The 25,644-nt window shown below is 28.1% G+C and overlaps 2 long non-coding RNA genes across 4 annotated transcripts in view; both read left to right on the forward strand.

The window, feature by feature from the left end:
* Positions 1-15,434: 15,434 nt before the first annotated feature.
* LOC148238264 (uncharacterized) lies at positions 15,435-17,095 on the forward strand. 3 transcript variants are annotated; one of them, XR_015810540.1, is made up of 4 exons: positions 15,435-15,527; positions 15,607-15,713; positions 15,776-15,939; positions 16,006-17,095. It is a non-coding gene; the product is annotated as an uncharacterized LOC148238264 (long non-coding RNA). The 3 variants fall into 3 exon arrangements; XR_015810541.1 differs by having other exon boundaries at positions 16,010-17,095; XR_015810542.1 differs by having other exon boundaries at positions 15,435-15,509.
* Positions 17,096-17,726: 631 nt separating this feature from the next.
* Positions 17,727-25,644, forward strand: part of LOC148238265 (uncharacterized) — a 47,474-nt gene continuing 39,556 nt past the window's right edge. The window contains exon 1 of the long non-coding RNA XR_015810566.1: positions 17,727-22,786. This is a non-coding gene — a long non-coding RNA (uncharacterized LOC148238265). The remainder of the gene's footprint in view (positions 22,787-25,644) is intronic.

Here is a 25,644-nt window from a genome sequence, read left to right on the forward strand (position 1 = left end):
AAAACAATTTTTGAATATTTTTTTTTTGATAAAAACAGAGTCTTACGGTATATATACAGGGACCCCATACGAGCTTTTATGCGACTCTGCATATAGTTAACGCTTGTATTTGGTTCCTATTTAAGATATTAACTTAAATTTATTAACAAAAATAGAGCTTTAGAATATGCTTACGAATCAGTTTAGAAAAATTTTTAAATAATGAAAAAAAGGTTTTTTTTTCAAAACACGTTTAGTTTTATGAGTCGATCGACCCACCATACATACGCTCATAAGATTTGCAATATAGTTAAGGTCAGTGTGAGCTTATTTATACATGTTTAAAATTCAATTTTTGTGACAGTAAAAAATTCTTAAGCATTCTGTATATGTTTGTTAGCAAAATCCATTGTGTCAATATTTTGCAAAATGGCGACAAGTATAAAAATTCAATCACTCATAACTCAGTAGTGTTAAATTTTAACATAAAGTTCGTTGAATATAAAACGTTAAGAAGCCTAAAATACATATAAATAAAATATAAAAAATATAGATTTTTGCTTCAAAACAAGCGATTTATTAGTTCGATCGTACCCCAATACTAGCCATTTTGAGACTTTCAGAAGAGTTAACGCTCTTAACTGCTTGGTTTTGAAGATTTAAAATTAAATTTTTAGAATCGCATAGAAAAACCGTGCACCCTCTATGCGTTATGTATTAAAAAAATATATAAAATTTATTTTTAAAATGGCGGCTAATGTAAAAATTCAAAGTCTCATACCTTTGCAAAATATAATTCTACATGAAAATGTGGTATGCAAAAAGTGTTTAGAAACTTAATTTGCATTTAAAAACAATTTTTGAATATTTTTTTTTTGATAAAAACCGAGTCTTACGGTATATATACAGGGACCCCATACGAGCTTTTATGCGACTCTGCATATAGTTAACGCTCGTATTTGGTTTCTATTTAAGATATTGACTTAAATTTTTTAACAAAAATAGAGCTTTAGAATATGCTTACGAATCAGTTTAGAAAAATTTCTAAATAATGAAAAAAAGGTTTTTTTTTTAAAACACGTTTAGTTTTATGAGTCAATCGACACACCATACATACGCTCATAAGATTTGCAATATAGTTAAGGTCAGTGTGAGCTTATTTATACATTTTTAAAATTCAATTTTTGTGACAGTAAAGAATTCTTAAGCATCCTGTGTATGTTTGTTAGCAAAATCCATTGTGTCAATATTTTGCAAAATGGCGACAAGTATAAAAATTTAATCACTCATAACTCAGTAGTGTTAAATTTTAACATAAAGTTCGTTGAATATAAAACGTTAAGAAGCCTAAAATACATATAAATAAAATATAAAAAATATAGATTTTTGCTTCAAAACAAGCGATTTATTAGTTCGATCGTACCCCAATACTAGCCATTTTGAGACTTTCAGAAGAGTTAACGCTCTTAAGTGCTTGGTTTTAAAGATTTAAAATTAAATTTTTAGAATCGCATAGAAAAACCGTGCACCCTCTATGCGTTATGTATTAAAAAAATATATAAAATTTATTTTTAAAATGGCGGCTAATGTAAAAATTCAAAGTCTCATAACTTTGCAAAATAAAATTCTACATAAAAATGTAGTATGCAAAAAGTGTTTAGAAACTTAATTTGCATTTAAAAACAATTTTTGAATATTTTTTTTTTGATAAAAACAGAGTCTTACGGTATATATACAGGGACCCCATACGAGCTTTTATGCGACTCTGCATATAGTTAACGCTCGTATTTGGTTCCTATTTAAGATATTGACTTAAATTTTTTAACAAAAATAGAGCTTGAGAATATGCTTACGAATCAGTTTAGAAAAATTTCTAAATAATGAAAAAAAGGTTTTTTTTTCAAAACACGTTTAGTTTTATGAGTCGATCGACCCACCATACATACGCTCATAAGATTTGCAATATAGTTAAGGTCAGTGTGAGCTTATTTATACATGTTTAAAATTCAATTTTTGTGACAGTAAAGAATTCTTAAGCATCCTGTGTATGTTTGTTAGCAAAATCCATTGTGTCAATATTTTGCAAAATGGCGACAAGTATAAAAATTCAATCACTCATAACTCAGTAGTGTTAAATTTTAACATAAAGTTCGTTGAATATAAAACGTTAAGAAACCTAAAATACATATAAATAAAATATAAAAAATATAGATTTTTGCTTCAAAACAAGCGATTTATTAGTTCGATCGTACCCCAATACTAGCCATTTTGAGACTTTCAGAAGAGTTAACGCTCTTAAGTGCTTGGTTTTAAAGATTTAAAATTAAATTTTTAGAATCGCATAGAAAAACCGTGCACCCTCTATGCGTTATGTATTAAAAAAATATATAAAATTTATTTTTAAAATGGCGGCTAATGTAAAAATTCAAAGTCTCATAACTTTGCAAAATAAAATTCTACATAAAAATGTAGTATGCAAAAAGTGTTTAGAAACTTAATTTGCATTTAAAAACAATTTTTGAATATTTTTTTTTTGATAAAAACAGAGTCTTACGGTATATATACAGGGACCCCATACGAGCTTTTATGCGACTCTGCATATAGTTAACGCTCGTATTTGGTTCCTATTTAAGATATTGACTTAAATTTTTTAACAAAAATAGAGCTTTAGAATATGCTTACGAATCAGTTTAGAAAAATTTCTAAATAATGAAAAAAAGGTTTTTTTTTCAAAACACGTTTAGTTTTATGAGTCGATCGACCCACCATACATACGCTCATAAGATTTGCAATATAGTTAAGGTCAGTGTGAGCTTATTTATACATGTTTAAAATTCAATTTTTGTGACAGTAAAGAATTCTTAAGCATCCTGTGTATGTTTGTTAGCAAAATCCATTGTGAAAATATTTTGCAAAATGGCGACAAGTATAAAAATTCAATCACTCATAACTCAGTAGTGTTAAATTTTAACATAAAGTTCGTTGAATATAAAACGTTAAGAAGCCTAAAATACATATAAATAAAATATAAAAAATATAGATTTTTGCTTCAAAACAAGCGATTTATTAGTTCGATCGTACCCCAATACTAGCCATTTTGAGACTTTCAGAAGAGTTACCGCTCTTAAGTGCTTGGTTTTAAAGATTTAAAATTAAATTTTTAGAATCGCATAGAAAAACCGTGCACCCTCTATGCGTTATGTATTAAAAAAATATATAAAATTTATTTTTAAAATGGCGGCTAATGTAAAAATTCAAAGTCTCATAACTTTGCAAAATAAAATTCTACATAAAAATGTAGTATGCAAAAAGTGTTTAGAAACTTAATTTGCATTTAAAAACAATTTTTGAATATTTTTTTTTTGATAAAAACAGAGTCTTACGGTATATATACAGGGACCCCATACGAGCTTTTATGCGACTCTGCATATAGTTAACGCTCGTATTTGGTTCCTATTTAAGATATTGACTTAAATTTTTTAACAAAAATAGAGCTTGAGAATATGCTTACGAATCAGTTTAGAAAAATTTCTAAATAATGAAAAAAAGGTTTTTTTTTCAAAACACGTTTAGTTTTATGAGTCGATCGACCCACCATACATACGCTCATAAGATTTGCAATATAGTTAAGGTCAGTGTGAGCTTATTTATACATGTTTAAAATTCAATTTTTGTGACAGTAAAGAATTCTTAAGCATCCTGTGTATGTTTGTTAGCAAAATCCATTGTGTCAATATTTTGCAAAATGGCGACAAGTATAAAAATTCAATCACTCATAACTCAGTAGTGTTAAATTTTAACATAAAGTTCGTTGAATATAAAACGTTAAGAAACCTAAAATACATATAAATAAAATATAAAAAATATAGATTTTTGCTTCAAAACAAGCGATTTATTAGTTCGATCGTACCCCAATACTAGCCATTTTGAGACTTTCAGAAGAGTTAACGCTCTTAAGTGCTTGGTTTTAAAGATTTAAAATTAAATTTTTAGAATCGCATAGAAAAACCGTGCACCCTCTATGCGTTATGTATTAAAAAAATATATAAAATTTATTTTTAAAATGGCGGCTAATGTAAAAATTCAAAGTCTCCTAACTTTGCAAAATAAAATTCTACATAAAATTGTAGTATGCAAAAAGTGTTTAGAAACTTAATTTGCATTTAAAAACAATTTTTGAATATTTTTTTTTTGATAAAAACAGAGTCTTACGGTATATATACAGGGACCCCATACGAGCTTTTATGCGACTCTGCATATAGTTAACGCTCGTATTTGGTTCCTATTTAAGATATTGACTTAAATTTTTTAACAAAAATAGAGCTTTAGAATATGCTTACGAATCAGTTTAGAAAAATTTCTAAATAATGAAAAAAAGGTTTTTTTTTCAAAACACGTTTAGTTTTATGAGTCGATCGACCCACCATACATACGCTCATAAGATTTGCAATATAGTTAAGGTCAGTGTGAGCTTATTTATACATGTTTAAAATTCAATTTTTGTGACAGTAAAGAATTCTTAAGCATCCTGTGTATGTTTGTTAGCAAAATCCATTGTGTCAATATTTTGCAAAATGGCGACAAGTATAAAAATTCAATCACTCATAACTCAGTAGTGTTAAATTTTAACATAAAGTTCGTTGAATATAAAACGTTAAGAAGCCTAAAATACATATAAATAAAATATAAAAAATATAGATTTTTGCTTCAAAACAAGCGATTTATTAGTTCGATCGTACCCCAATACTAGCCATTTTGAGACTTTCAGAAGAGTTACCGCTCTTAAGTGCTTGGTTTTAAAGATTTAAAATTAAATTTTTAGAATCGCATAGAAAAACCGTGCACCCTCTATGCGTTATGTATTAAAAAAATATATAAAATTTATTTTTAAAATGGCGGCTAATGTAAAAATTCAAAGTCTCATAACTTTGCAAAATAAAATTCTACATAAAAATGTAGTATGCAAAAAGTGTTTAGAAACTTAATTTGCATTTAAAAACAATTTTTGCATATTTTTTTTTTGATAAAAACAGAGTCTTACGGTATATATACAGGGACCCCATACGAGCTTTTATGCGACTCTGCATATAGTTAACGCTCGTATTTGGTTCCTATTTAAGATATTGACTAAAATTTTTTAACAAAAATAGAGCTTTAGAATATGCTTACGAATCAGTTTAGAAAAATTTCTAAATAATGAAAAAAAGGTTTTTTTTTCAAAACACGTTTAGTTTTATGAGTCGATCGACCCACCATACATACGCTCATAAGATTTGCAATATAGTTAAGGTCAGTGTGAGCTTATTTATACATTTTTAAAATTCAATTTTTGTGACAGTTAAGAATTCTTTAGCATCCTGTGTATGTTTGTTAGCAAAATCCATTGTGTCAATATTTTGCAAAATGGCGACAAGTATAAAAATTCAATCACTCATAACTCAGTAGTGTTAAATTTTAACATAAAGTTTGATTAATATAAAACGTTAAGCAGCCTAAAATACATATAAATAAAATAAAAAAAAATATAGATTTTTGCTTCAAAACAAGCGATTTATTAGTTCGATCGTACCCCAATACTAGCCATTTTGAGACTTTCAGAAGAGTTAACGCTCTTAACTGCTTGGTTTTGAAGATTTAAAATTAAATTTTAGAATCGCATAGAAAAACTGTGCACCCTCTATGCGTTATGTATTAAAAAAATATATAAAATTTATTTTTAAAATGGCGGCTAATGTAAAAATTCAAAGTCTCATACCTTTGCAAAATATAATTCTACATGAAAATGTGGTATGCAAAAAGTGTTTAGAAACTTAATTTGCATTTAAAAACAATTTTTGAATATTTTTTTTTTGATAAAAACCGAGTCTTACGGTATATATACAGGGACCCCATACGAGCTTTTATGCGACTCTGCATATAGTTAACGCTCGTATTTGGTTTCTATTTAAGATATTGACTTAAATTTTTTAACAAAAATAGAGCTTTAGAATATGCTTACGAATCAGTTTAGAAAAATTTCTAAATAATGAAAAAAAGGTTTTTTTTTTAAAACACGTTTAGTTTTATGAGTCAATCGACACACCATACATACGCTCATAAGATTTGCAATATAGTTAAGGTCAGTGTGAGCTTATTTATACATTTTTAAAATTCAATTTTTGTGACAGTAAAGAATTCTTAAGCATCCTGTGTATGTTTGTTAGCAAAATCCATTGTGTCAATATTTTGCAAAATGGCGACAAGTATAAAAATTCAATCACTCATAGCTCAGTAGTGTTAAATTTTAACATAAAGTTCGTTGAATATAAAACGTTAAGAAGCCTAAAATACATATAAATAAAATATAAAAAATATAGATTTTTGCTTCAAAACAAGCGATTTATTAGTTCGATCGTACCCCAATACTAGCCATTTTGAGACTTTCAGAAGAGTTAACGCTCTTAAGTGCTTGGTTTTAAAGATTTAAAATTAAATTTTTAGAATCGCATAGAAAAACCGTGCACCCTCTATGCGTTATGTAGCTTTTATGCGACTCTGCATATAGTTAACGCTCGTATTTGGTTTCTATTTAAGATATTGACTTAAATTTTTTAACAAAAATAGAGCTTTAGAATATGCTTACGAATCAGTTTAGAAAAATTTCTAAATAATGAAAAAAAGGTTTTTTTTTTAAAACACGTTTAGTTTTATGAGTCAATCGACACACCATACATACACTCATAAGATTTGCAATATAGTTAAGGTCAGTGTGAGCTTTCTTATCTATATTTAAAAATTTAATTTTTGTGACAGTATAGAATTCTTAAGTAGCCTGTGTATGTTTGTGAGCAAAATCCAATGTGTTAATTTTTTGCAAAATGGCGACAAGTATAAAAATTCAATTACTCATAACTCAGTAGTGTTAAATTTTAACAAAAAGTTCGCAATTCATAAAACGTTTAGAAGCTTAAAATACATCAAAATAAAATATAAGAAATATAGATTTTTACTTCAAAACAAGCGATGTATCAGTTCGATCGTACCCCCATACTAGCCATTTTGAGACTTTCAGAAGAGTTAACGCTCCTAACTGCTTGGTATCAAAGATTAAAAATTAAATTTTTAGTATCGCATAGAACTACCGTGCACACCCTATACGTAATGTATTAAAAAAATTATATAATATTTATTTCAAATGGCGGCTAATGTAAAAATTCAAAGTGTTATAACTTTGCAAAATTTAATTCTACTGAAAAATATTGTATGCAAAAAGTGTTAAGAAACTTAATTTTGCATTAAAAAACAATTTTTTATTATTTTTTTTTTGATAAAAACCGAGTCTTACGGTATATTGACAGGGACCTCAAACGAGCTTTTATGCGACTCTGCATATAGTTAACGCTCGTATTTGGTTTCTTTTTAAGATATTGACTTGATTTTTTATACAAAAATAGAGCTTTAGAATATGCTTACGAATCAGTTTAGAAAAATTTCTAAATAATGAAAAAAAGGTTTTTTTTCAAAACACGTTTAGTTTTATGAGTCGTTCGACCCACCATACATACGCTCATAAGATTTGCAATATAGTTAAGGTCAGTGTGAGCTTATTTATACATTTTTAAAATTCAATGTTTGTGCCAGTAAAGAATTCTTAAGCATTCTGTGTATGTTTGTTAGCAAAATCCATTGTGTCAATATTTTGCAAAATGGCGACAAGTATAAAAATTCAATCACTCATAACTCAGTAGTGTTAAATTTTAACATAAAGTTCGTTGAATATAAAACGTTAAGAAGCCTAAAATACATATAAATAAAATATAAAAAATATAGATTTTTGCTTCAAAACAAGCGATTTATTAGTTCGATCGTACCCCAATACTAGCCATTTTGAGACTTTCAGAAGAGTTAACGCTCTTAAGTGCTTGGTTTGAAAGATTTAAAATTAAATTTTTAGAATCGCATAGAAAAACCGTGCACCCTCTATGCGTTATGTATTAAAAAAATATATAAAATTTATTTTTAAAATGGCGGCTAATGTAAAAATTCAAAGTCTCATAACTTTGCAAAATAAAATTCTACATAAAAATGTAGTATGCAAAAAGTGTTTAGAAACTTAATTTGCATTTAAAAACAATTTTTGAATATTTTTTTTTTGATAAAAACCGAGGCTTACGGTATATATACAGGGACCCCATACGAGCTTTTATGCGACTCTGCATATAGTTAACGCTCGTATTTGGTTCCTATTTAAGATATTGACTTAAATTTTTTAACAAAAATAGAGCTTTAGAATATGCTTACGAATCAGTTTAGAAAAATTTTTAAATAATGAAAAAAAGATTTTTTTTTAAAACACGTTTAGTTTTATGAGTCGATCGACCCACCATACATACACTCATAAGATTTGCAATATAGTTAAGGTCAGTGTGAGCTTATTTATACATTTTTAAAATTCAATTTTTGTGACAGTATAGAATTCTTAAGTAGCCTGTGTATGTTTGTGAGCAAAATCCAATGTGTTAATTTTTTGCAAAATGGCGACAAGTATAAAAATTCAATTACTCATAACTCAGTAGTGTTAAATTTTAACAAAAAGTTCGCAATTCATAAAACGTTTAGAAGCTTAAAATACATCAAAATAAAATATAAGAAATATAGATTTTTACTTCAAAACAAGCGATGTATCAGTTCGATCGTACCCCCATACTAGCCATTTTGAGACTTTCAGAAGAGTTAACGCTCCTAACTGCTTGGTATCAAAGATTAAAAATTAAATTTTTAGTATCGCATAGAACTACCGTGCACACCCTATACGTAATGTATTAAAAAAATTATATAATATTTATTTCAAATGGCGGCTAATGTAAAAATTCAAAGTGTTATAACTTTGCAAAATTAAATTCTACTGAAAAATATTGTATGCGTAAAGTGTTAAGAAACTTAATTTTGCATTGAAAAACAATTTTTTATTATTTTTTTTTTGATAAAAACCGAGTCTTACGGTATATTGACAGGGACCCCAAACGAGCTTTTATGCGACTCTGCATATAGTTAACGCTCGTATTTGGTTTCTTTTTAAGATATTGACTTGATTTTTTAAACAAAAATAGAGCTTTAGAATATGCTTACGAATCAGTTTAGAAAAATTTCTAAATAATGAAAAAAAGGTTTTTTTTCAAAACACGTTTAGTTTTATGAGTCGTTCGACCCACCATACATACGCTCATAAGATTTGCAATATAGTTAAGGTCAGTGTGAGCTTATTTATACATTTTTAAAATTCAATGTTTGTGCCAGTAAAGAATTCTTAAGCATTCTGTGTATGTTTGTTAGCAAAATCCATTGTGTCAATATTTTGCAAAATGGCGACAAGTATAAAAATTCAATCACTCATAACTCAGTAGTGTTAAATTTTAACATAAAGTTCGTTGAATATAAAACGTTAAGAAGCCTAAAATACATATAAATAAAATATAAAAAATATAGATTTTTGCTTCAAAACAAGCGATTTATTAGTTCGATCGTACCCCAATACTAGCCATTTTGAGACTTTCAGAAGAGTTAACGCTCTTAAGTGCTTGGTTTGAAAGATTTAAAATTAAATTTTTAGAATCGCATAGAAAAACCGTGCACCCTCTATGCGTTATGTATTAAAAAAATATATAAAATTTATTTTTTAAATGGCGGCTAATGTAAAAATTCAAAGTCTCATAACTTTGCAAAATAAAATTCTACATAAAAATGTAGTATGCAAAAAGTGTTTAGAAACTTAATTTGCATTTAAAAACAATTTTTGAATATTTTTTTTTTGATAAAAACAGAGACTTACGGTATATATACAGGGACCCCATACGAGCTTTTATGCGACTCTGCATATAGTTAACGCTCGTATTTGGTTCCTATTTAAGATATTGACGGAAATTTTTTAACAAAAATAGAGCTTTAGAATATGCTTACGAATCAGTTTAGAAAAATTTCTAAATAATGAAAAAAAGGTTTTTTTTTCAAAACACGTTTAGTTTTATGAGTCGATCGACCCACCATACATACGCTCATAAGATTTGCAATATAGTTAAGGTCAGTGTGAGCTTTCTTATCTATATTTAAATTTCAATTTTTGTGACAGTATAGAATTCTTAAGTAGCCTGTGTATGTTTGTGAGCAAAATCTAAAGTGTTAATTTTTTGCAAAATGGCGACAAGTATAAAAATTCAATTACTCATAACTCAGTAGTGTTAAATTTTAACAAAAAGTTCGCAATTCATAAAACGTTTAGAAGCTTAAAATACATCAAAATAAAATATAAAAAATATAGATTTTTACTTCAAAACAAGCGATGTATCAGTTCGATCGTACCCCCATACTAGCCATTTTGAGACTTTCAGAAGAGTTAACGCTCCTAACTGCTTGGTATCAAAGATTAAAAATTAAATTTTTAGTATCGCATAGAACTACCGTGCACACCCTATACGTAATGTATTAAAAAAATTATATAATATTTATTTCAAATGGCGGCTAATGTAAAAATTCAAAGTGTTATAACTTTGCAAAATTAAATTCTACTGAAAAATATTGTATGCGTAAAGTGTTAAGAAACTTAATTTTGCATTGAAAAACAATTTTTTATTATTTTTTTTTTGATAAAAACCGAGTCTTACGGTATATTGACAGGGACCCCAAACGAGCTTTTATGCGACTCTGCATATAGTTAACGCTCGTATTTGGTTCCTTTTTAAGATATTGACTTGATTTTTTAAACAAAAATAGAGCTTTCGAATATACTTACGATACTTTAAAAATAATTTAAAAATATTAAAATTTAAAAAAAAAAGTTTTTTTTTTTAAAACACGTTTAGTGTTATGAGTCGATAGACCCACTATACATACGCTCATAAGATTGGCAATATAGTTAAGGTCAGGGTGAGCTTATTTATACATATTTAAATTTCAATTTTTGCGACAGTATAGAATTCTTAAGCATCCTGTGTATGTTTGTTAGCAAATTTCGTCAAAAAAAATATAAAAAAAAAATTTTTTGCTTCAAAACAAGCGATGTATTAGTTCGATCGGTTTTTTTTATAAGCCTTTTTATACGAGAGACTTGCAATAAAGTCAACTTTCTGAATTTTTTTATATCAATAAAAAACATTCAATTTTGTTATCGAATACAGTTTTTAAGCATTTCCTTAATAATATGAAAAAAATATTTAGTTTTTTTCTCAAAATGTCGGCGAATTTAAAATTTTAAAGTATCATTACTTTGTGGGGGAAAATCTGAATAAAAAAATTTATAACAAAGGAATTTATTGGCAAAAAGTCTTATATTGCTTGTTTTGAAGCAAAAATTTTTTTTTTTAATAAATTTTTTGGTGCAGGCTTAGCTGTTCAAAGTTTTATGAACAACGAACTTAAAGAATAATTTTAACTTACGAATGTATGAGTGTTATAAATTTCAAAATTTGCCGCTAATTTGCAAAAAAATAACGTTTTGGATTTTTCTAGCAAACATGACAGGGTGCTTAAGAATAGTATATTGTAACAAAAAATAATATTTAATTATGTACGTAATTTTGCATGAGTAGAAAACTATTTATTCTGCCGTTACAATTTGATACATTCTAATTATAAATAAATACGTATATATTAGGGAAAATATATTAAATACACTTAAACTATTAATCAATTTAAGAATCATATAATATCAAAACAATATTATATGATGTATGTATTATTCAACAACTTAATCTTATTTGAGTAAAGTTCCATGAATTTATTAAAAATAAAAATCTTAGATATTATTGCTAGTTGATTTTGTTAAATCGTTATATGTTTTAAAAGCAATATATTTTAAAGAATTTGTGTCAAACTTTACAGAAAATGTTTGAAGGATGTGTAAATCATCGATCAATTTTTAGAATAATGTATCTCTTTTCTAAATTTAAATTTAGTATTTATAATTGATTTTTCCTCTAACATTTTTTTGGTTAATATTAATAATTCATATTTTAGAAGAATAAGTAGTAATAGGCAAAAATTTTGTTTTTATATATATGTCTTTTGTGTGAGCATCAAAAGGTAAATTCAATAATTTTTTTATAGCACTACATATTTTGTATTGTGATTTTATTTTTAATTGACTTGTAAACTCACAAACGCAAGACATATGCTAGATGACTATGAATATGTGAATAATATATGTTTAATCTAGTTTTATATGATAAAATATTTTGAAACCTGTATAAATTTTTTGACATTGGTAATACTGTTTTTATTATACAAGCAATATGGGTATAAAAAATTAAACTCTTATCCAATAGCAGACCTAAGAATGTTATATTATCACTTTTTGTAATTAAATATTATATAGTATTTTTTTTTCATTACTTTTTAATTTGGTAAATCTCATCCATTCGTTAATATTGATCAAATAACTCTGCATGTTATTTTGTATGGTTTGTATGTTTTAGAGTTATATTATATATTAGCACTGTATCATCAGCATACAGTTGAATCCTTTCTGCAAAGTTACATAGGGTTAAATCATTAATGTACAGATTAAATATAATAGTATACCCTTGTGGAATTTTACACTTGACCACCTCACTACCATTTTACGTACCACTTATCACAACTATTTGTTTATTATTATTTAAATAGCTTTTTAATAAATTTATCGTTGGTCCAACTATTCCGATATGGTTTCATTACTCTAATAACATGTTATGGTCTATTGCAGGCATGGCGAACCAACGCACGTTTGAGAATTTGGATTGCACGCGAACGATTTCCAAATTCAAAAATATTTTTTAATTTTTATTACTTATCAAATGTTTTTTATTACTTATCAGATAAACGACAATCGTTTTAATAACGTAAACAACTATTTTATCGTGGAACTTGAAATAATATTTAAGCTGGCAGCACTGCCTTTGACGTTTGTTTTCATTTGAGGTTATGTTCGTTGTAATTTGTTGTTTACCAACGTTGCAGGTGTCACTGTCAGTGAGTGAAGATAAGTTCGTCGATCTCTAACATCTCGCTGATAGTAGAGGTGTTAACATTGACCATGTTCATATAATATATTCAATATATACAATAATACGCTGTTTCTGACAAGTGAAAAATTACAACATCATCGTTGAGTAATGTTTTTCACCAAATACGATGTGACAAAATGAGCTGAAGAGTATGGCATGATTAACAAAGGCGGAAAAGCAGTATGTTCTGGGACAGTTGTATTGGTCAGTTAAACGGCATTTTGAGATCTCTCCTTGAAAAAAGTAAGGAAGAACAAAAAGAATTTATTGCAATCTACATCCCTAATGAAATTTATCGGCAGTCGTTCAAATATAACTGCTGCTAGTTTTGATGCCTCAAACAAGCATGGCTAAAACGAAACATAGATATAAAGTCTTCAGATTGAATTTACCTATAACTGGATCAGTTCGTTTAGTAATTTTTAGTCGATACTGCAATGGAAATAATATCAAAGAAGAATTGATCAGTTTAATATCATTAGCAACAACAACAAAAGGAATAGATATTTGCAATGCAGTTGTAAAAGCACTCACTGAAAGAGAAATAGATCTTTAGGCACTGTAAGATGTTATGATTCTTGTAACGAAATTAGTCAATTTGATATCTGCACGCGGATTAAATGAACGATTTTTTTTAGAATTATTAAACGAGGTAAACTCAGTATATAATGGTTTACTTATGTACAACAACGTGCGATGGTTAAGTTGCTGAAAAGTGTTTGGATGAAGTTAAGCTTTTTTTAATTAACGAAAATCTCATTGAAAAATATAATGAGCTACTAGACGTCGAATGGCTGTCAAAATTAATGTTTTTTACTGATTTGTGCTTACATTTAAATGAATTAAATATCAAACTGCAAGGTGTTAACAAAACAATTAATGTTATGTTTGATTTAATCAAAGAATTTCAAGCTAAATTACAAATTTTTTATCGTGAAGTTGTATCTAACACCTTCAAATACTTCCCAAATACAAAAAAAAATTTTGCAGAAGAAAAGCCAGACCAAATCAAATTAACACAATAATTTTCTGTAGTTATTCAATCGATAATCAACGAGTTTTCTTCAAGATTTAAACATTTCAGGAGATTTGAAAAGACATCAAAATTTATTTTATATCCACACACCCAAAAAGGTTCGCCATGCCTGGTTTATTCTATCAAAAGCTTTTTTTATGTCTATAAATAATGCTGAAGTTTTATTTTTATCATTAAGCCTTTGTTGTATTTCATTAATTAAAGCAAAAGCCGCATTTTTTGTTTTGGATTTGCTTCTAAATCCATATTGTAAACTAAGCTTTTCAAAAACTAATTTATTCTATTGGCTATAATTGATTCAAAATTTTTTGATATAATTGGTAACAGATATAGGTCGATACTTATAAGATCTGTTAACTTGAGCCATATTTGTGATAGTGTTATATCATCAATGGAAATTTGTGTTTGATTTGATAAAAATGTTTCAATTAAGATGAAATGTTTATTAAATTCATTGTCTATTATTTTTTTATCTATAATTAAATCTCCATTATTATTTAAAATTACATTTTTCGAGTGTTTTTGATAATTGTTTTAATATTTTTCCATATTTTCAATTGGTTATTATTAGTATTATTAAACATTTTAATATAGTATTTTACTTTTATTTTCCTTCGATAAGCGAGAGTTTTTTCTGGGCTAAGATAATACTAGGTTGTAGCTTCCATTTGTGATGACACATATTTATATTTTTAATTAAGTTATTTAGATGTTCATCAAACCATAGAACGTTGGCTATATTTTTAATGATTTATAGTATAAGTTAATAAAGCCAGCAACATACAAATTTAAAATATTCTTTTATTAAAAAATATTATATTTGATAAAAAAAATTAAATATATATGTATACACATCGCTGTTTTAGCTCAAATTGTTATAATAATAATTTTGTAAAATCTTAATAAAAATACGAATTGATTTTTAAAACAATTATAGCGAGCCATCTCCCTCTAGTATTATTAAAAAAAACATGGGTTTAGACGAACGCATGTATACGTGCGCTTGGCGCTGAGGGCCCGACAAAGCAACGCAAATGTACAGGTCCCGTCATTTAAAAAGAGCGGACGACTGTGGATGGGATAGGTCGCACAAAGTTACTAATTGTTTAATTTATTATATTTAAATAATTTATTTTAAAGGTCTATTCGAAATTTGAAAAAATGATTTTTTTATATACTTTTACCAGATCGTTATGGATAGCATAGAAACCAGATGAGGCCGTGGTGTTGGTGAAAGTATTTAGTATCCATTTATTGATCGTCGTTGTCATCACTTGAATCAGTAGAAGAATCATCATCATTAACGCGAATGACAAATGTTTTACTGTACTCTTCTATATTGTTTTACTTTAATAATTGGTAGTTGTGTTCCATCTATTCTGTATATGGCCATTACAAATCTTGTTACGGCCTAACAGCGGCTGTCACCGGAGTTCGCGAAACAAATCGTTTATTGGATTGTCATATCAAAAGAGCAGGTGAACAATTTCAAACAGGTAAATTATTTTGTATATATATATATATATATATATATATAATAAATAGATAGTAATTATAAATATATTAATCCTGAAGATCACCATGTCAACAGTTAAGAAAGTAAGATAATACGATGAAGAATGGCTTTTCAAGTATGGAGTTATTGAAACAGACAATAAAAGCATCTGTCTCATAGTTACAACGTAAGGCGACATTTTGAAACGATGCATAAAAATCTCATTTCATTGTTTTTAAATATTTTTAGTCGCATTGTATTGCACGACATGGAAAAAATCGACAGGGTTAGCGATCTTTATTTGCTGACTTTGAGGGAAAAGATCGTATATTAGCTTTGGACGAAGATACTTTGACACGATTACTTTGTGAATGTACTCGATTTCTTTGGACGAGAGTACAGATATACAACAGGTATTGTGAGATTTAAATCTGGAAATATTATAAAAGAAGAATTGATCAAATTGATGAATTTGCCAGAAAGAACTACCGGTGCTGAATTATGAACAAGTTTACGTTAAACATTACTGAAATGAAGATTGTTTCTGTAACGACTGATGGTGCCCCAAGCATGGTTGGAAAAAACATAGGATTTATAAACCTACTGAAGCCAAAAATTTAACATCTTTCAACTGAATTTCATTGCAGAAAAGGGAAATTAAAATCATTCGATAATGTGATATCAATTGTAACAAGTGTTGCAAATCATATATATTATCTGCACAAGCTTTAAATAAGCGAGAATTTTCAAAATTATTAGAAGAGGTAGATTTTCAATATTCAGGACTTTTAATGTACACTAACGTTCGATGGACAAGTTTTAAATCGCTTTGTTAATTTGCACCATGAAATAAAAATCTTCTTACGTGAACAAGATGAGAATCGATATATTCATTAATGATTTAAATTCGAAAACAATGAAATATTTTGTAACTTCAGTTAATTTAGAAACTAATGATAAAGCAATTAAACGATGTTGATCGTGTTTAGAAGAAATAAAGACAGGAATAATCAATTTAAACAACTATTACATTTGTTATATCCCCACACATAATTTAATATAAATCTTTAGAGTTGAGTTTCTTCAATTGGCTAAATATCGATAATTTAGAAATGGAATTAGTAAGTTCCAAAACAGTTTTATATGGAGAAATAAATTTATAGAATTAAACGTCGAATTAGTGAAAAAAGCACATGAAATTGAGAATAAATCAATAGAGGAAAAAGTCGAAATATAATATTACAAGAATGGAACTCTTCACCAAGCTCATTTGAAGGAATGAAAAGGTTAGCTACTGCGCTTTTAACTATGTTCGGTTCGACGTATGCACGCAAACAGTTATTTATTTTCATTGATTAATTTTATTAAATCAGGACTATGAAATCGACTTAGTAAAAAAATGACCGCTGCATGCGTAAGATTAAAAACCACTAACTATGCACCTGCACAAATAAACAACAATAGATTTCCCATTACACGGTTTATTTTTCCTTTCTTTATTTCATTTATAAAGAGTTCATTGAAATTTTGCTTGTAAACTTCAATGTTAATAAAACTTGTAAGCCTTTATTTATTATTGTTTTAATTACTCAACCTGTGACCCGCCACATGGATTTAATGAAAAAATATCAAATTTGACCCACTTGGGGAAAAGGTTAGCCATCCCTACGCTAGAGCATCGCCCTGTCGTAGACTGTTGAATGTTCGCAACAGGTTTTGATAGATCATTTTGTACTCTCACTTGGCATTTGACATTTCTCATTGTGATCTAATCTCACCGAGGAGATTAGTTTTTTGTACACCCTGCTGTGTACTCTTTAGATTATTTCACGCATAAAAAATGACGACATAAAAAAACTTCAAATTCTTCAATACCTACAATCGCATAAAAGAGTATTGTGTCAAATATAATATTAGATTTCTTTTATTGAATTATATTTTTGAGCTCATGTAATGAGTTATTATAGTATTAATAGTGGGGGGGGGGGGGTGCAAATTTAGTTTTTGCCTGGGGTGCCAAATAACCTAGGACCGGCTCTGTCTGTAATATTGTGTAATAAGCAGTATTCCAAAAAGAAACATATACAATAGATAGATATTCATATGAGTTGCTAATTCTGTTCAATTCTAATAAAAAGTGAATAAATAAATAAAATCTTTAATTTTCTTATAAATACAAGAAAAAAACATAAAATTAAAATATAAACAGCTTTATTAATTTATAAAATAAAACACTTATCTTACAACAATGAAACAGACATATAAAAAATACTAATATTTTAAGAATATTGCAATTAAAATTCAGTAAAAGAATAAAATAATATAATTTAATACAAAAACAAGAATAAATAATAATTAACAAACTAAATTTAAAAAAAATGTTTTCAGGATAGATTCGAAACTGTTTTTTTTAGATTTTCTTTGAGTGGTAACCATTTCAACTGTATTTAAGGGAGGGGGGGGGCAAAATTTTTTGGAAATTCATAGTATTTTATTAAATGTCTTGCATTTTTCTGGCCAAGTTCAAGGGGTCCGCGTTTAAAATCCACGTCAAAAGCAATAAAATCATGCCGTCGCAGTGGAAACGTTCAGTTATTTACCGTTCACATTAAGATTTTTCAACAATATTACTACTTTAAATAAATCGAATGAAGCATATCTAAACCGAATTTTGCTCAATACGAGAGAGCAAAACACAATTATGTCTTCCCAGAAGTCAAAAATCCACGTCAAAAGTCATAAAATCGTACCGTCGCTATGTTAAATTGCGTTTTTGTATTCATAATGGTTTAGGTTAGGCGCTACAATATATCATTCAAAACAAGTAAAAAATCAACAAATTAGTCATGACATTTGATTATTGCAAGACGATTTGCCAATTTGAATAAAAAAATCTGGACGAGTAAAAATGAAAAAATCAACTAATCATCGTTGATGTTTAACATGATTTACTTTAGTTAAGGATACTTAGTACGCATGAATGTCGTAATATTATAATATTTTCTACTTTACTTCGTAAACATAGAAAATATTGTGAGTGTACTCGGGATTAGAGAAAGGAAAAACTTAACTAGATATATCGGAATTCTTAAGAACACGAAGTAGTATTCTTGGGCCACATATTAAGAAAATCCATGATAAAACATTGACAATTAAAAAACCTTAAAAACAAATTTAATAATTTCCTACATACCCTAGAAATGTAGCTCTATAAATAAAAATATGCTGGTAGAACTTTGATAATAATGGGAGTAAAGATACTAGACTACATAAAAGGCCGTTGTTTGGACTACTTAAGGCTTTACTTATTCAAAAGAAAATTAAAAATAATAACATATCACAATCTCTCAGGTAGCTAGTGTCGTTGATAGGAATTAACTGAAAGTTGTAAATAATTTTATTAAAATTTGATAAATTCGACTACTTTAGAAAATATTAGATAAAAAGTAAAGTGGAAAAAAATTACATTCAACGTTCATACAGATGTGTAATTAAAAGCTATTAAGGGCCATTGAATGTCACGCTATGACATATAGAATTCCACCGGAAATTATAGTCATTACGCAAACCAGTAAAGACGTGATAAAGAATTTACTGGTTTATTTTATTGCTATTTTCTGACCAACCGGGCAATAAAATCAGCATTTGTTAAACTGTTGTTTTCACATATACATCTTAGCTATTCATGGATATATATTTTATAGGGCATTCAGTTTAAGCACCACATTACACGAACGGTTCTTCAATCGCGAAAATGCCGCCTACAAGCAAGTGCCGCCTGGGGCGCCCCCCCCCCTTAGCTACGCTACTGCCTCGTCTTCATTGAAGAAAGTGCACATGAGCATGTTCAAATATAATACAAATATTTTTTATCTCGATGGCAGACGGTCGATCAGACTTTCTCCGAATATATTTATGTCTTGGAATGACATTCAAAATGCTTTGCCAAGAATCGTACTTTGAATGTGATTTTATTGACCTCTAATTTAAAACATTTGGGACATTTTACTACTATTTTCTTTAAATGGCAAACAAGTAACCGTTTTATAGGATGAGATAATTTACTGATTGTTTAGAAGCACAGAGCACAACCCTACAAAGAATAGGTGAGAGGCAAATAGTGATGGATTCTTATAATAGTGTAACGGTGCATATATTACTGAGCGTTATTAAATTTTAATATTGTTGCATTCTTAAATCATATATCAACTCATATAAGATTTTCATTCACGTTGATAATTTATGCGTTACCTCCTTTCTTCGGTGCTTGGTGGTTAAAATCATTGTTTATATCATATACGAGTCGCGCCGCATCCGATCGATTATTATTCTTTGAAAGTTTCTTTAATTCGACTTCAGAACGTCTTCTATGGCACTTCCTAAATTTCAAATTGCTTTATAATAATATTTCATACGTCCACCGAATCTAAATTCAACGAATAATATTATATTTACTCGTTCCAAAAACGTAACATATGTTCGAATTCTAAATTTATAGTCTTAACATATTACAAATAGACTGACGCGCCAGTGACGCATTTCTTCAGCTAAAGTATTAGCTATAAGTGTATCATAGACGCTATCTGTTACTCTAATACTAATATCTATAGATATTCATATATCTTAAGTGCATTCGTTGTAAATCTTATTTTTTATACGTTTGTTTAGTTTGTAGTTTCATTACGCTGTCATGGTGCATCAAAGCCACTTATCAGGGTCATATCTAATAACGCCCCGGCAGTATTTTTTTGCATTTTGTTACGTGTTCGTAATAATCCGAGTAAATAAGCCTTATCGTTGAATTTATTCTTTTCTAATTGTTTTCAGGCTTTAATGTGATCTTATTTACTTTTTTATATAGATAGCACCGTAGAAACATAGATTATCGATTCATATAAAATATTACATAATTTTTCATTATTTTTTTACTAAAAATCCAGATATATACAATAGTTGATTATATCCTGTACTACTTTTTCTCAGCATGAGCATCTTTTTTATGTTCATGTCGGCCGATACCCGACCCTGTCGAATCAGGAAACAGAGCTTCAAACATAATTATAAATATGTTTTATCGCCGGCTCTAAATTATTAGATGTTTGGTTGAAGCTGAATTTAAAGCGCGAAAACCGATAAAAAAAAAAACACTATTTACTAAGAAAATTAAAAAGAATCGTCTTGAATGGGCAACAGCTCATCGCCATTGGACCGTCGAAGATAGGAGAATAGTGGCTTTCTCCAACGCAGTCAAATTTAATCTGTTTGGAAAAGATGGTAAGCAAATTTTCACTGTATTTATCGATGCCAGGCAGAATACAAGAATTTATATAAATAAGGGTGAAGTTACGTCAAATTAATTTTGTCAAAATATTATAAAAGTGTTTTATTTACAAGCTTCTAATTTTTAAAGGTCCTCGATATTGCTTTCTATGAATAAAACAAAAAAAAGGTCGTGTGCACATGTTAAGCTATGTCAACTTTCAATTGTGACCAATCACAGCTGTACAAGTTTTGGAAAAAACGCAAAAAATAAATAAAAAACGTACACGCCATAAAAAGATTAAATGTACATACATCACTACTAAACAAACATTTTAATTTTGTATAAAAAAATATATAATACAATATATGCTTAGTTTTCTATAGATTAAATATGCATTATAAATCATAACCAAACATAAAAATTATATTTGAACGTTTTTGTCAAAGAAAAAAACGACGAGTTTTACCGAAAATTTATGAGTAAAAACTAAGATAGTAGAATTAATTAGAACATTAATGTTTGTGATACACTGCGAATCAGTAAAATCGCTTATTGCCCAAAATGGGCATTTTTTTGTCAAATTCATGAAAAGTGTAAGCCCATTGCTCCATTCATGAATTAGGCAAACTAATATGCATGCATTAAGTCAATGAGATAATAGCGTTCTGATTGTGTTTTTTGGAACTAAGCCAAATGACATTTTTGACAGTTGCGAAACATCACGTATGTTAAAGGGTCAAACCAACGTTCTCTCGCACCTAACCTGTCCAAAATACATGATAATAAAACGTGTATGTCATCTATAATCTTTTATAATATAATTGTTTTAAGCCGCATAACTTAAAATGAAAAATTATCCATTCAATTTTTTACTCTGTGAATAGTATCGCTTTGTATGAACGGTGTATAATAATAAACGTAAACAAAGGAAATATATTTAATTATAATAATAAAAATTGAATTTGCTCCAATTGAGTTTCGAGCTGCCGGTAATGCGTTCTGTTGTTTCGACCAATGAAAAAGAAGCATTCAAATATAAAACAAGATGGCCGACAGAACCATGACAACAGTTTTAAATAATTTTTATTTAATAATAAAATTTTGCTACGCAACAATAATTTTCATTAATTCGTCATTTGACTGAATATAAATAATCGGATTGCAAATTAACTAGGTGTGTTATAACCATAAAAATTAAATATATACACAATGTGTTGAGGATTAGAAGAATACATTGATTAAACTAGATAAACAATCATAAAACAATCTTCGTAATGAAATCTTCAAATTTTGAATTCCCGGCGACGGGCTCCGAGACCGAAAAGTGAGTTTTTCCTTTTATAATACACAAACATTATCATTGCTTCCAATTTAATGCATATATACCTTAAATTTGACTGAACCAGGTACGTTTTAAACGTGAACATGTAATATATACTTAGTACATATGAAGATTGTAGAATAAAGAAAGTATAGATAAAACGTATGTTTTATCTGTTGATATTTTGGGATACTATCTTTTACGACGATTGCGTGACAATGATTGTTATGCAGTCGGTTATTTAACTTAAAAGCTTGGTTACAAGAAAATAAATTAAAACCATTATTGCAGCAAAAAAATTCACCTAGAACGTTCCGTTCCGAGTGACGGCTCGCAATATACATATGTGTAGTTTCATGGATATTATCTAATAGACGACATTTTACAATGATTATAAATATGTGATTGCATACCTGGAATAATCGATAGCCAAAATATCTAAGAGTGGGTTGTTTTTAGTTCCGATGTGGCAAAATATGTATATGTCATGGTTTTTATTCAATTTTTGTTCTGTGCCATCATTCTCCTTTCGGAATAGCAAAATTCAAGATATTCAGTTACATCAAACTTATGTAGTATGTTTTTTATAAAAAGATAATACTTGCTGACAGTGTCTTCAACATGAGAAGATTCACTCTTTGTTTATATATACCAATTCTACGTTGTAGCCATATAGGTCATCAAATTGTTCCATCATTGCTTCTGAAAAATAATTAAAAAACAATAACACCCTTATCAAGAGTAAACATTGAACACATTATTACTACTAATATAATCCATAAATAAAATTTAAACGAAGAACAAAATTGACGGAAGTTACTGTAGAGGATTAAACACATAGATTGGCATCTCTTCATCTTCTACAAAATTGTTGCAATATGTCATATATGAATTGTTTGCTATACGTAAATGTTATTATATCTATCATTGATTCTGAAAATTAACTGTAAACGATACTATGTAGTGGGTAAAATGTAACCTTTTCTTTACACCAATACGAGATTTTTCATTATTACTAGCATTGTAATATGTTTAATTAACTTTGGTATGTATACCTTTAATTACCCATCGCTGTTTGTCTTTTAATATTTGATCACCGCTGTTTGTCTTTTAATATTTGATCCTAGAAAGTCAATAGTAATTTTGTTAGAATAAGCGTGATATATTATTCATATAACCAAACACTTACTGGCACACTTATAATTTATAGTTTTAATTATATAGTCTATTCCAATGCAACATCACTTTGAATCATCTTCAATTGACACTTTGTAAGAAAAATGCTGTGTTTATAACGTATTTCACTGTTTATTTAATTGCACAACGCTGAGCGCAGCGAGCGTTTGCCAGATGACAGAAGAGCTGTCACATGTAAGCAAATTTGAAAGGGGAGTACCTGTTCTGGGCGCGCTTGAGAACGAACTACGAAATTGATTTTAACGATTTAAATTGTAAAGGATCCCGGAGACGATCAATTGCGATTGATCAATCGTACGTGATTGACGGTTTCGAATGTTGCGAGATTGATGCTGCGTCCGTGCGTCAGAAAAAAATTGAAAAGAATCAGACGATAATTATAATTATTTAGTGTTTAGTGTATAAACAATTAGTTATATTAGCTAAGTAAATTAATAAAAAAAAACATTCTCTTAATTTTTAGAATATAGCCTCACACGTTTCCATTATTATCATTTCCAAGGTACGAGGAGAAAATTCATATCAATTATTAACTTACTATTTATTTATTATTGTGCAACAATAGTATTTTTATAATTATCGTCTGATTCTTTTCAATTTTTTTTTGAGTAGAAACCGCAAGAGCAATTGCAAGAAATGCCATATCTGCGTCCGTTATCAACCATTCCGGATATACTCTGGGGATGCATCAAAAAAATTTGACAGATTGGATACGACTTGCTTCGACGGCGCAACAAACCGAATGAGTCATAGCGATTGACGCACCATCAATCTCGCATCATTCGAAATCGTCAATCACGTACGATTGATCAATCACAATTGATCGTCTCCGGGATCCTTAAAACACTTGATTTTATCGATTTAAATTGTAAAAGACTTATCAAAATATATATAAAAAACATCAAATTCTAAAAAATGATTTTATAAAATATGTTTAGTTTATACGGGATTTAAAATCTAATATAAATAATGTGGATTTGTATTAGCTTCTCTATACAGAAAAAATATGCTATTATTCAAATTTTGGCAAACGTAGGCAATTTAAAGTTCTAGTTTTCAGAGAATTTTTACAATTTCGCTTGAAAAAACATTTCCAAAAACATTTGCAAAACTCCCTCTTACTGACGCCTTCGAAAGGAAACCACATAAAATTGTATAACATTAATTTAAATATTTTTTAAATTATAAACTTTCAGAATAAAATTTCAAGATAAGGAAATTTCAAGGTTGAAAAATATTTTTTTCAACCTTTAAAATAATTTTTATTTTATTATCGATTTTAAAAATTCTTAATTTATTATAGATTTTAAATATGTTTAATTTATTATTAATTTTAAATACAGAGAAAACTTTTTGCACTTATTAATTATTAAAATATATAATGCTGCGCAGAAAAAACATTTACTTTAAAAAATATATAAATCAAAATATTTTTGAATATAAAATAGACAAAAGTTTCAAAATTAATAATACTTTTAAAGCGCATATCCACTTTTGGTCTAAAATAATAGTTTAGGTGCTTGAAATTTTCAGTTTGTTTCTTTCTAATTAGTAAATATAATTAAAAACTGACTTTTATATTTACACATAAAACATATAAACAACTTTTTTAATTATAAAGTAACTTATGGCGTAACCAAAAAACTATCTTATTACTAAAATTTTAGTTTGTGATAAAATTGTATTATATGCAGCGTTAAAACGGGCCCTCAAACACCTAAAATACGCTAAAACACAATCAATGACTTATAATTGCTTAAATTGCACTAACTATAGGTGATCGATTGTGTAGTAGCGTCAGTAGGGTGTAAAAAATATGTTTTAATATCAGTCATATTTTTGAGCGGATGTGTAACCGATGCTAATTATTATTAATATTAATTTAAACTGTAAACCTACTTTTAATTGATACAAAATGTTACATTTTAATATTATTTTTATGTTGAAAACATTTTGTTATTTTTTGTTTTATTAATATTTAGTCAAGTTGCAAACCTATTTCAAAACGTAATACAGTGAAATCTCTTTGTAACGAATACCGAAATATCGAAATTCCTAGTATAACGAATTTTCAATTTGCCCCGATAAACTTTTATACAAACTGTTTTCATTGTAACGAAAGCTGATCTCAGTATGACGAAATATTTTAAACCGAATTTAAGAATGACGTTACAACTTGACACAATATTTCTTCCAATTAAGTTCGTCTATGACTTGGCGTGCGCTGGATGTGTTCACAAGCGACATTCAATGTGTTTCGCCGATTCTCAAACTTTTTTTATAAAACATTTTTTTAACAAGTTTTATTGTGTTTATTATAGTATCCTTAAAAATGGA

Source organism: Plectrocnemia conspersa, unplaced genomic scaffold (assembly GCF_051122295.1).
Source record: "Plectrocnemia conspersa isolate PC_06_02 unplaced genomic scaffold, ASM5112229v1 ptg000001l, whole genome shotgun sequence".
NCBI lineage: Eukaryota > Metazoa > Arthropoda > Insecta > Trichoptera > Polycentropodidae > Plectrocnemia > Plectrocnemia conspersa.